The following is an 11,597-nucleotide window of genomic DNA, read 5'->3' as shown; positions in this document are numbered from 1 at the left end:
GTATTGGAGTTTCAGCTTTAGCATCAGTCTTTCCAGTGAACACCCAGAACTAATCTCCTTTAGGATGGACTAGTTGGATCTCTATAACCTGAATCAAATCTATTATGATTATACAGTGAAAGTGAAAATTTGATTCAAGGGATTAGATCTAATAGAGTTACTGAAGAAATATGGATGAAGTTTTGTAGCATTGTATAGGAGGCAGTGATCAAAACCATCCACAAGAAAAATAAATGCAAAAAGTCAAAATGATTGTCTAAGGAGGGCTTACAAATAGCTGAGAAAAGAAGAGAAGCAAAAGACAAAGGAGAAGGGGAAAGATATACTCAACTGAACACAGAGTTCCAAAGAATAGCAAGAAGAGATAAAGTCTTCCTAAGTGATCAGTGCAAAGAAATAGAGGACAACAATAGAATGGGAAAAACAAGAGATATTTTAAAGAAATTTAGAGATACCAAGGGAATATATATTTTAAGGATGACATTTTAGGAATATGTGAACCCAAATGAACTGGAATGGGAGAATTCAATTCAGATGACCATTATGCCTACTACAGTGGGCGAAAATAACTTAGAAGAGATGGAGTACCCTCAGAGTCAACAGGGGTTCAAAATGTAGTACTTGGGTGCAATCTCGAAAATGACAGAATGATTTCTGATACTTTTGAGGCAAATGATTCAATATCACAGTAATCCACGTCTGTGCCCCACTATTAATGCTGAAGAAGTTGAACTTGAATGTTTCTAATGTGACCTGCAAGACCCTCTAGAACTAACACCCCAAACGATGTCCTTTTCATCATAGGGAATTGGAATGCAAAAGTAAGAAGTCAAGAGATACCTGGAGTAACAAGCAAATTGGCCTTGGAGTACAATGAAGCAGGGCAAAGGCTAACAGAGTTTGTCAAGAGAACTCAATGGTCATGGCAAACATCATCTTCCAACAACACAAGAGATGACTCTATACATGGACGTCACCAGATGGTCAATACTGAAAACAGATGAATTATGCTCTTTGTAGCAGAAGATGGAGAAGCTCTATACAGCCGGCAAAACCAAGACAAGGAGCTTGAATGCAGCTCAGATCATAAACTCCTTATGGCAAAATTCAGCCTTAAATGGAAGAAAGTAGGAAAAACCACTAGACCATTCAGGTATGACCTAAATAAAATGCCTTACGATTACACAGTGGAAATAAAAATAGATTCAAAGGATGCGATCTGATAAAGTGCCTGTTTTACAGGAGGCAAAAATCAACACCATCTGTAAGAAAAATAAAAGTAAAAAGGCAAAATGGTTGTCTGAGGAGGCTTTACAAATAGCTGAGAAAAGAAGAGAAGCTAAAGGCAAAGGAGAGAAGCAAAGACATACCCATTTGAATGGGGATTTCCAAAGAATGGGAAGGAGAGATAAGAAAGACTTCCTCATTGATCAATGCAAAGAAATAAAGGAAAAAATAGAATAGAAAAAACTGGAGATCTCTTCAAGAAAAGTAGAGATGCCAAGGGAATATTTCCTACAAAAATGAGCACAATAAAGGACAGAAAGTGTATGGACAGAAGCAGAAGAGATTAAGAAAAGATGGAAAGAATACAAAGAAGAAATAAGCAAAAAAGAAAAAAAAAAAACTTAATTGCTCAGATAACTACCATGGTGTGATCAATCACCTAGAGCCATAAATCCTGGAGTACGAAGTCAATTGAGCCTTAGGAAGCATCATTATGAACAAAGCTAGTGGAGATGTTGGAATTCCAGCTGAACTATTTCAAGTTCTAAAAGATGATGCCGTGAAAGTACTGTACTCAAGATGCCAGCAAATTTGGGAAACTGAGCAGTGGCCACAGGACTGATAAAGGTCAGTTTTCATTCCAATCTCAAAGAAAGGCAATGTCAAAGAATATTCAAACTACTGCAAAATTGCACTAATTTCACAGGCTAGCAATGCAATGCTCAAAATTCTCCAAGCTAGGCTACAACAATATATAAACCAGGAATTCCCAGGTGTTCACACTGGATTTAGAAAAGACAGAGGAATCAGAAACCAAATTGCCAACACCCTTTGAATCATAGAAAAAGCAAGGGAATTCCAGTAGAAAATATCTACTTCTGCTTCATTGATTATGCTAAAGCCTTTGACTGTGTGGATCACAACAAATTGCACAAAAATCTTAAGGAGATGGGAATACCAGACCACCTTAAATGCATCCTGAGAAACCTGTATACAAGTCAAAAAGCAACAGTTAAAACCAGACATGGAACAATGGACTGGTTCCAAATTGGGAAAGGAGTACCTCAAGGTTGTATATTGTCACTCTGCTTATTTAACTTATATGTAGAGTACATCACGTGGAATGCCAGGCTGGATGAAGCACAACCTGGAATCAAGATTGACAGAAGAAATACCTATAACCTCAGATATGCAGATGACAGCACCCTTATGGCAGAAAGTGAAGAGGAATTAAAGAGCCTCCTGTTGAAGGTGAAAGAAGAGAGTGAAAAAGCTGGCTTAAAACTCAACATTCAAAAAAGTAAGCTCATGGCATCAGGTCCCATCACTTCAAAGCAAATAGATGGCGAAAAATGGAAACATTGACAGAGTTCCTTTCCGGGGCTCCAAAATCACTGCAGATGGTGACTGCAGCCATGAAATTAAAATACCCTTACCCCTTGGAAGAAAAGCTATGACAACCTAGACAATATTAAAAAGCATAGATATTACTTTTCCAATAACGGTCCAGCTAGTCATAGCTATGTTTTTTTCCAGTAGTCATGGACCATAAGAAGGCTGGTGGATCATAAAGAAGGCTGAGTGTCAAATAATTGATGCTTTTGAACTGTGATGTTGGATAAGACTCTTTAGAGTCCTTTGGACATCAAGGATATCAACTCAGTCAATTCTAAAGAAAATTAGTCTTGAATATTCTTTGGAAAGACTAATGCTGTAGCTGTATCTCCAATACTTTGCCCACCTAACACTAAGAGCCAACATGTTAGAAAAAAACTTGATGCTAGGAAAAATTGAAAGCAGGAGGAGAATGTATTGAAAGCAGTGGACAAGAGTGTTGAATTACATCATTGAGTCAATGCACATGAATTTGCTCAAGCGCCATAAGATGTTGAAGGACAGGGAACCCTGTCATGCTTCAGTCAATGGGGTTGCAGAATGGGACATGACTGAGTGGCTGAATGATAACAACAGTGAGAAATGAAAGAAGAGATGTTACAACAATTATCACAAAAATACATATATCATAAAGAATATTATGAATAGGTATTTACCAAAATGTTGCACAGAATAGAATAAATGGCTAAATCTCTAGAACCTATCTTTAAAAAAAGTGAATCAGAAAGACATAGATACATAAGCAGATCAGTCACTAGTACTAAAATTTATTCAGTATTAAGAAAACTCTCAATACACAAATATTCAGAATGAGACAGCTTCACAGAGGAGATATAAAACACTTAAAGATGTGTTAATATATATCTTTCTCAAACTATTTCAAAATTTGGAAAAGAAAGAATACTCCCAAACTCAATCTATGAGGCCAGCCTTACCTTGATAGCACATCAAAAATTGTAAGCCAGTATATTTGAACAATGTAAAACTTCTTAAACAAATATTCACAAACTGAACTGAACAATACATAAAATGATCATGCAACATGTTCAAGTGGAATTACCCAAAGATAGTCCAATATCTGCAAACTATCCAACTTGATACACCATTTTAACAACACAATTGGTAAATATCACATGACCATCTCAGTAGATGCAGAAAAAAATTTTGACAAAATTCAGCATCCTTTTTTTCCTAAATGATAAAAATTCTCAACAGAGTGGGCATATAGGGAACATATCTCAGCACTGTAAAGGCTATTAAAAAGCAGAGGCATTACTTTGCCAACAAAGGTCTGTCTAGTCAAAACTATAGTAATTATGTATGGATGTAACAGTTGGACTATAAAGAAAGCTGAGTGCTGAAGAATTTATGTTTTTGAACTGTGGTGTTGGAGAAGATTCTTGAGAGTCTCTTGGACTGCAAGGAGATCCAATCAGTCAACCCTAAAGGAAATCAGTCCTGAATATTAATTGGAAGGACTGATGCTGAAGATAAAACTCCAATATTTTGGCTACCTAATGTGAAAAACTGACTCATTGGAAAAGACCTTAATGCTGGGAAAGGTTGAAGGCAGGAGGAGAAGGGGATGACAGAGGATGAGATGCTTGGATGGCATCACTGACTGGATGGACATGAGTTTCAGTAAACTCCGTGAGTTGGTGATAGACAGGGAAGCCTGGCATGCTACAATCCATGGAGTCACAAAGAGTCCAACACAAGTCAGCAACTGAGCTGAACTGAATTACAAAATCATTACACACAATGATGAAAAACCAAAAGATTTTCCTCTAAGATAAAGAATATGAAAAGTGTACACAATGATGTCTTTTCTGCTTAGCACAGTATTGGAAATCCTACCTGTAGTAATGAGATAAGAAAAATAAATAAAAGGTATCCAAATTGGAAGTCAAGAAGTAAAACTCCCAGTATTTACAGCTGACATGATACTATATATGTGTGTGTGCTAAGTTGCTTCAGTTGTGTCTGACTCTTTGTGACCCTATGGACCATAATCTACCAGGCTCCTCTGTCAATGGGATTTTCCAGGTAAGAACACTGGAGTGGGTTCCTGTGCCATCCTCCAGTGGATCTTCCCAACCTAAGGATCAAATCCACATCTCGCATCTACCTGCATTGGCAGCTGAGTTCTTTATCATTAGTGCTACCTGGGAAGCCCAATATTGTATATAGACAACACTAAAGTCTCCACCAAAAAACTTAGAACTAATAAGTTAATACAATAAAGTCACAGTATACAAGATCACTGTGCATACATTTGTTGTTATTCTATACATTAATAATGAAACGTTAGAAAGAGAAATCAGGAAAGCAACTACTTTTCAACCATATCAAAAGTAATAAAATATCTAGGAATAAATTTGAGGTTAAAGATGTATATTCTAAAAACTTCAGACACAGATGAAGCAAAATGAAGATAATGCATTTAAATGGAAATATATCTTGTGTTTAAGAAATGGAAGAGTTATTTTTTAATTTATATTGATTTTCCATTTATTTTTGTTTATTTCCCCACCTATCTGTAATCTTTCCATCCATCTATGCATTCATCCATCATCTAACAGCTTCTATAACTGTTATATACTGTTTAGACATTATAGGACACTTGAAAGTAACATCATTCCTATGGTTACATATTTTTAAAATGTCTACACTATGTAAAGCTATCTATAGATTTAATGCAATACTTATAAAAATATCAATATTAATTTTCATAGAGTTGCAACTAATACTCTTAAAAAGTGGATGCAACCGAAAAAACCTAAATTTTCAAAGCAATCTTGGAATAAAAAGAACAAAGCTGAAGTTTTATGCTCCCTGATTTCACTATGCTACAAAGCAACAATAATCAAAAGAATATTATATTTGCACAAAAGCAGACATATATATAAATGGAAGAGAATAGGAAGCCCAGAAATAAACATATATGGTCAGTTAATATGTGATAAAAGAGGCAAGGATATACAATGGAGAAAGATAGTTTCTTCAATCAGTGGCATTGGGAAAACTGGACAGCTACTCATAAAAAAAAAAAAAAAAGATCATTCTCCACACCACATACAAGATTAAACTCAAAGATCTAAATATGAGACAAGAAATCATAAAATTTATGGAACAATATATAAGCTGTAACACTTTGTCATAGATATTAGGGGGAAAAAATTGTATCTGTCTTCCCAGACAAGGAAACAAAGCAAAAATAAACAAATGGAACCTAATCAAACTGAAAAGCTTTTGCACAGAAAAGGTAACCAAGAGAAAAATGAAAAGTCACACATTAATAGGAGAAGACAATGTCTGATAAGAAGTTAATATTAAATAAATATGAATAACTCATACAACTCAATGTAAAAAAACACAAACAATCTAATTAAAAACTTGGCAGAGGACCTGAGTAAGCATTTTCCCAAAGAAGATATATGGATGGCCAAAAGGCACATAAAAAAAGTCAGCATCACTAATTATCAGGAAAATGTAAATGAAAACAGCAATGAGGTATCATCTCACACCTGTCAGAATGGCTATTATGAAAAAGATCACAAAAAACAGGTGTTGGTGAGGATATGAAGGAAAGGGAACTATAGTACACTATTGGTGGGAATGTAAATTGTTACAGCCACTATGGAAAACATTATGGGGCTTCCTAAAAATTAAAAATATAGCTAACATTAATAAATCCAGCTATTCCACTACTGAATGTATATCCGAAGAAACAAACACACTGATCTGAAAAGATATATGCACTCCAGTGTTCATAGCATTATTTACCATAGCCAAGATATGAAAGTAACATAAGTGTACATCAATATATGAATAAATAAAGTCATGGTATATATACATATATGTGTGTGTGTGTATACATACACACACACACACACACACACACACACACACACACACACATATATATATATATATATATGACTTTCAGGGTAGCTCAAATGGTAAAGAATCTGTCTTCAACTTTGGAGACCTGGCTTTGATCCCTGTGTTGGGGAGATCCCCTGGAGAAGGGAATGGCTACACAGGCCAGTATTCTTGCCTGGAGAATTCCATGGACAGAGGAGTCTGGCAGGCTACAGTCTGTGGGGTTGCACTGCAGTTGTTAGATGACTGAGTGACTAACACTTTCACTTTTTCACTTATCCATTAATATATATATATATATATATATATATATAGTATATATACATTATACATTATTGTATATACATTATACATTTCACTTTTCCATTATATATATATATATATATAATGGAATATTATTTATACACAAAAAAGAGCAAAATTTTCCCACTTGAAGTATCATGAATGGACCTGGAAGTTACTGTTTAGTTAGAAAGAAAAATACTGTATGTTTTCATTTACATGTGATTCTGAAATTTAAAACAGAGAAGTATAACAATGCATAAACAGACAGATACAGAAAACAAACTAGTGGTTAGCAGTGGGAAGAGGGGTGAGGAAAGGGGCAATATGGTAGAAGGGAATCAAGAGGTACAAACTACAAGATATAAAATAAATAATACACAAGGATGCAATGTACAGCACAGGGAATACAGCCAATATTTTATAATAATTTTATAAGGAGCAAAATATATGAAACTATCAAATCACTATATTGTATGAGCAAAAGTAAAATGATATTGTAATTAAACTATACTTTGGTAAAATTTTATAAAAAGAATAGGAAATTCAGGCATAATACAAGGGTGAAAAGTCATGTGAAACTAAAAATAATTGACAGAAATTTGAACTTAGGGTAATGAGATGTCCAAGTGCTTTAATTTCTGTCTTCAATAGCTGAAGAACTGATACGTGGAATAGCAGTAAAACCTGTATTACCACATAACCTAAATTAAGGGAAAATTTTTCAATGTTTTTAGGGAAAATGAAGGTAAAATTGATTGCCTGGGCAATTAGTGAGTTATCTGTCAGTGAGGTTCATCTAGCAAAAATTCTGAACATTCATTTGTTTAAAATGTTGTAGAAGGGATTCAAGTTTTGGGGGACGGAAATGAAAGATATTGTATTAGTCTAATTCCAGAAGTTGTAAAAGAAATTCCATTGACTAAGTTGCTTAGACAATTTAATTCTCATCATTTGAGAAGATATAGGTCCAAAGTTAGGACTCCAGCATATTGTCTAGTAAAGAGACATTTTTTTGTTCATTCATGGTTCATCCTTAATATATTCACACATGGTAAAAGGGGCAAGAGAACTCTCTGGATCTCTTTTATAAAGATACTATTACATTCATGACTGCTCTACTCTCATTACCCCAATATTAATACCTTCCAAAGGCCCCACCATCATTTATTTTTAGCAAATGAGTTTTTTGAGAAAACAGTCTACAACAGGTCTCAAAGTTCTCCTTCTTACTCTGGGTCTATGTGCAAGTTCCCTTAGGCATTCAGATACAGGAACCTTAGTGTGACTCTGGGCAAAATTATGAAGGTAAACCATCTTATTTTTCAATATCTCTTTCCTTTACTGGGATCATTTACTGTTACTTGTGGCTGCCCAATAAACTCTACCATTTCTTTAACTAGTAGTTAAGGTCATTCCTGGCAGAATGAATGCTTTGTCCCTCCCCAAAGTGGATCCAAATGGAAGAAATGACAATCTAGAATCTCAATAAGCCCAACAGAGTACATATCAATTAAAGCACAGACAGCAGAGGTGATATGTCTATATCACTGTGTACATGCATATTTCCTGAAGCCCTTTGTGAGGAGCTTTGAGATATTACAGTTTTGAATCATGGTAAATGCATTTCCTGCTGATCATCATAAAGCAAAATTGCATCTATGAAGATAAGGGCATTCCTAACAATGAGATTTTTGTTCAGACATCCCTAGAAACCTGAGATTCTTGTACAAGTGTGGCAGGGCATTATATCCAGCAAAAGTATGTATCAAAATGACCCTGTCATTCTGGTCTTTCTGCCTTGGCATGAGTCAGAATCTCATCGTAATGTAAAGCACACACATTTTTAGGTAAGGATCTGAAAAACAAAGGCCTTTCAGAAAGACTTTAAATTCAGTAACATTATACAGAAATCTCAATGCTCCAGAATCTAGTACCTATCTGTGCTTCACAACAAACACTTACTGGATTTCCTTCTCACAAACCTCTGTATTCTGTCTACTTTTGTGTGACTATTTTGCTCCTCAAAGGTATAAAATTGAAGTGCTTTTTATAACTAGACCTGTAATGTTTATAGTCACAAGTTTTGTCAAAACCATCCTCTGTCCCCTTAGCAAATAAAATGTGATTAGTGAGATACGGACTAAAACTCTAAATGCCTACTCTCAGATATTGTCACCCTGTCAGTTTAACCAAAAGACAAAGAAATCAAACATCACACATTTTCCCCCATTGGCCCAATAAAAATATGTTGGATCATATTCCTCATTTTGTCTGCAAATGTGACTGAAATAAGCCCCATAGATATTTGTACATGAGCACAGCAAAGTGATTAAGTACACAGCTTTTTAATGATACATTGGTACTATCATTCAAGCAATTCTGCTACTAAATCAGTTGTTTACTTTCTACTTGTTATTTCCATTTCACACTGCAGAAACTAAGCCACATAATTGTTGCATCTACTTTCAAGAACACCTTTTCTGTAGTAGATCTTGAGGTGAAGCTGAAGACATACAGATGAATAAAGATATGATCTCTGCCCTAAACATTTTGAGAGACTGTTGAAGGAGACAGATTTGTAAACAAAAGTAAACATGTAGTAGTAATGTGAAATATATTATAACAAGTTCATGTCCCAGATGTTATGGAACTGTAGAAGAGGAACATTTTTTAACCTAGTAGAAAAATCTTTAAAAATATGAGGGAAGATGTATTATAAAAAAAGCACAGAATATACAAACGTACATCAGAGATAAATGAATGGATATATTCAGGAAATTGTAAATCATTTGGAGTAGCTGAAATTAGGGCCAGTTTTCTGTGTAGCTGCACATGGCTCCCCACTCAGAAGGGCCCCATATTTTATTTAATAATCTGTCATCACCATTTTGAAAGTGTTAATAAAATTTGAGAAAAAAGTTTTACAGTGGTCCCACAAATTAGTTAGACCTAGTTATAGTGAAGGGTGACTATGGGGAGAATGTTGAAAAAGGAGAAAAAAAACATGGTAGGCAAGTGTCCATTCATAAAGATTACTGGATGTTCTGCAAAAATGTTTGAACTTTATCCTACATATAATAAAGAATCACTAATGGCACCCCACTCCAGTACTCTTGCCTGGAAATCCCCATGGATGGAGGAGCCTGGTAGGCTGCAGTCCATGTCATCGCGAAGAGTTGGACACGACTGAGTGACTTCACTTTCACTTTTCACTTTCATGCATTGAAGAAAGAAATGGCAACCCACTCCAATGTTCTTGCCTGGAGAATCCCAGGGACAGCAGAGCCTGGTGGGCTGCAGTCTATGGGGTCGCACAGAGTTGGACATGACTGAAGCGACTTAGCAGCAGTAGCAGCAAAGAATTTTAAACAGGAAAGTGGCATAAAATTTAATATTGTTCAAATAATTTTCTAAGGATTGTATATAGAGAGAATCAGAGGATGGGATGAGGTGGAAGCTGTTAGAAGAATACTAAAAATATTGAAGTTGAGAGATAGTTGAAAGTTAAAATAAGACAATGGGAGTGCAAATGGACAAAAAGCTATTCACTAAAACTCACAGTGTTTGGGACAAAATACCAGAAATGCCATATTTAATTGTTCTTATGCAGGTCTAACCTCTGAATCATTAAAAGAAAATGTAATTACTATCAGCACAGTTGAGGCCTTTCCTATGAGTATCAAATTCAATATATTCAACAAGTATTCTGCTCTGTACATGGCACATAATTTTGTCTTGTACAGCTTCCCTTAAAACCAAGCTTTTCAGTAGTAAGAACAGGTTCATTCTCAACAATCTTTTAAACCTATGCTTAAAATTGAAAATAATTTACTTTCAGTCCCTTATAAAATCAAAACCTATATTTTTATATTAAATGTCATTTATTCAACATGAATTTCCCCTCCTATAATCAAATTGTACTAAATAAAATTCATTTTTAAATTTCATATGATTTATTTTAATCTATTCAATTAAAAATCTTATTCTTAATTATTATTGCTTAAGTTTTTCCCTCAGTTCCAGTAGTTGCATATATGCAAGTGACATTGTGTTTTCTTTTAGTTGTGAATCTTTTTCAGTGTTATAGATACCTTCATTGACCGAAGCTTATCTTGAAGATTAGTTGTAAAATATCCAGTGATGATGATAAGATGCATTGTTTTTGATTGTAGTATATAAAATTCTTTTTCCACATTTTATTTCCTCATTTGAAAGAATTCTGGTGATCAATTAAATACTAAATGTTCTGCTATGCTCATCTAATTGGGAAAAATACAGATTAATTAAAATTTTGTTATGCTATGCTAAAAACATTGTCACATTGTTATAAGGATGTAAGTCATTTTCTGTAATTGTGATCCAATAAACATAATAAAAACTCAGAAGTTTCAGGATTTCACGAATGTAATTTCCTCCATCATCTAATGGATTAGTGAGAGTTGCTACATTTGTTGGTTCTTAGTTGTGAATTTGATATAAATTTTCTTTTCTTTTTCATTGTTTTGAGCACTAATTAATCTTCATATAGAAAAGAAAAAAAAATTCAAGGATTTCATTTGATCTTTTCAAATTTTGGACCTGGTGAGAACAATTCCCTTATTATATTTAGAAATTAACTTGACACTAATGAATGTATAATATCTTGCCCTATTAATGAATTCTGTGGAGATCATGCTCAACAGAAATCTACTCACTTTCATTGATCTTTTTATAAAAAATACAAACTTGCAATATGTCTATATTTCTTTTTATCTTTATTTCTTTTCCGTATTATCTTTTCATATTATTTATTTTTATTATCTGAA

The sequence above is a fragment of the Capricornis sumatraensis genome, chromosome X, assembly GCF_032405125.1.
Source record: "Capricornis sumatraensis isolate serow.1 chromosome X, serow.2, whole genome shotgun sequence".
Lineage (NCBI taxonomy): Eukaryota > Metazoa > Chordata > Mammalia > Artiodactyla > Bovidae > Capricornis > Capricornis sumatraensis.
Note: the sequence above shows the minus strand (reverse complement) of the source record.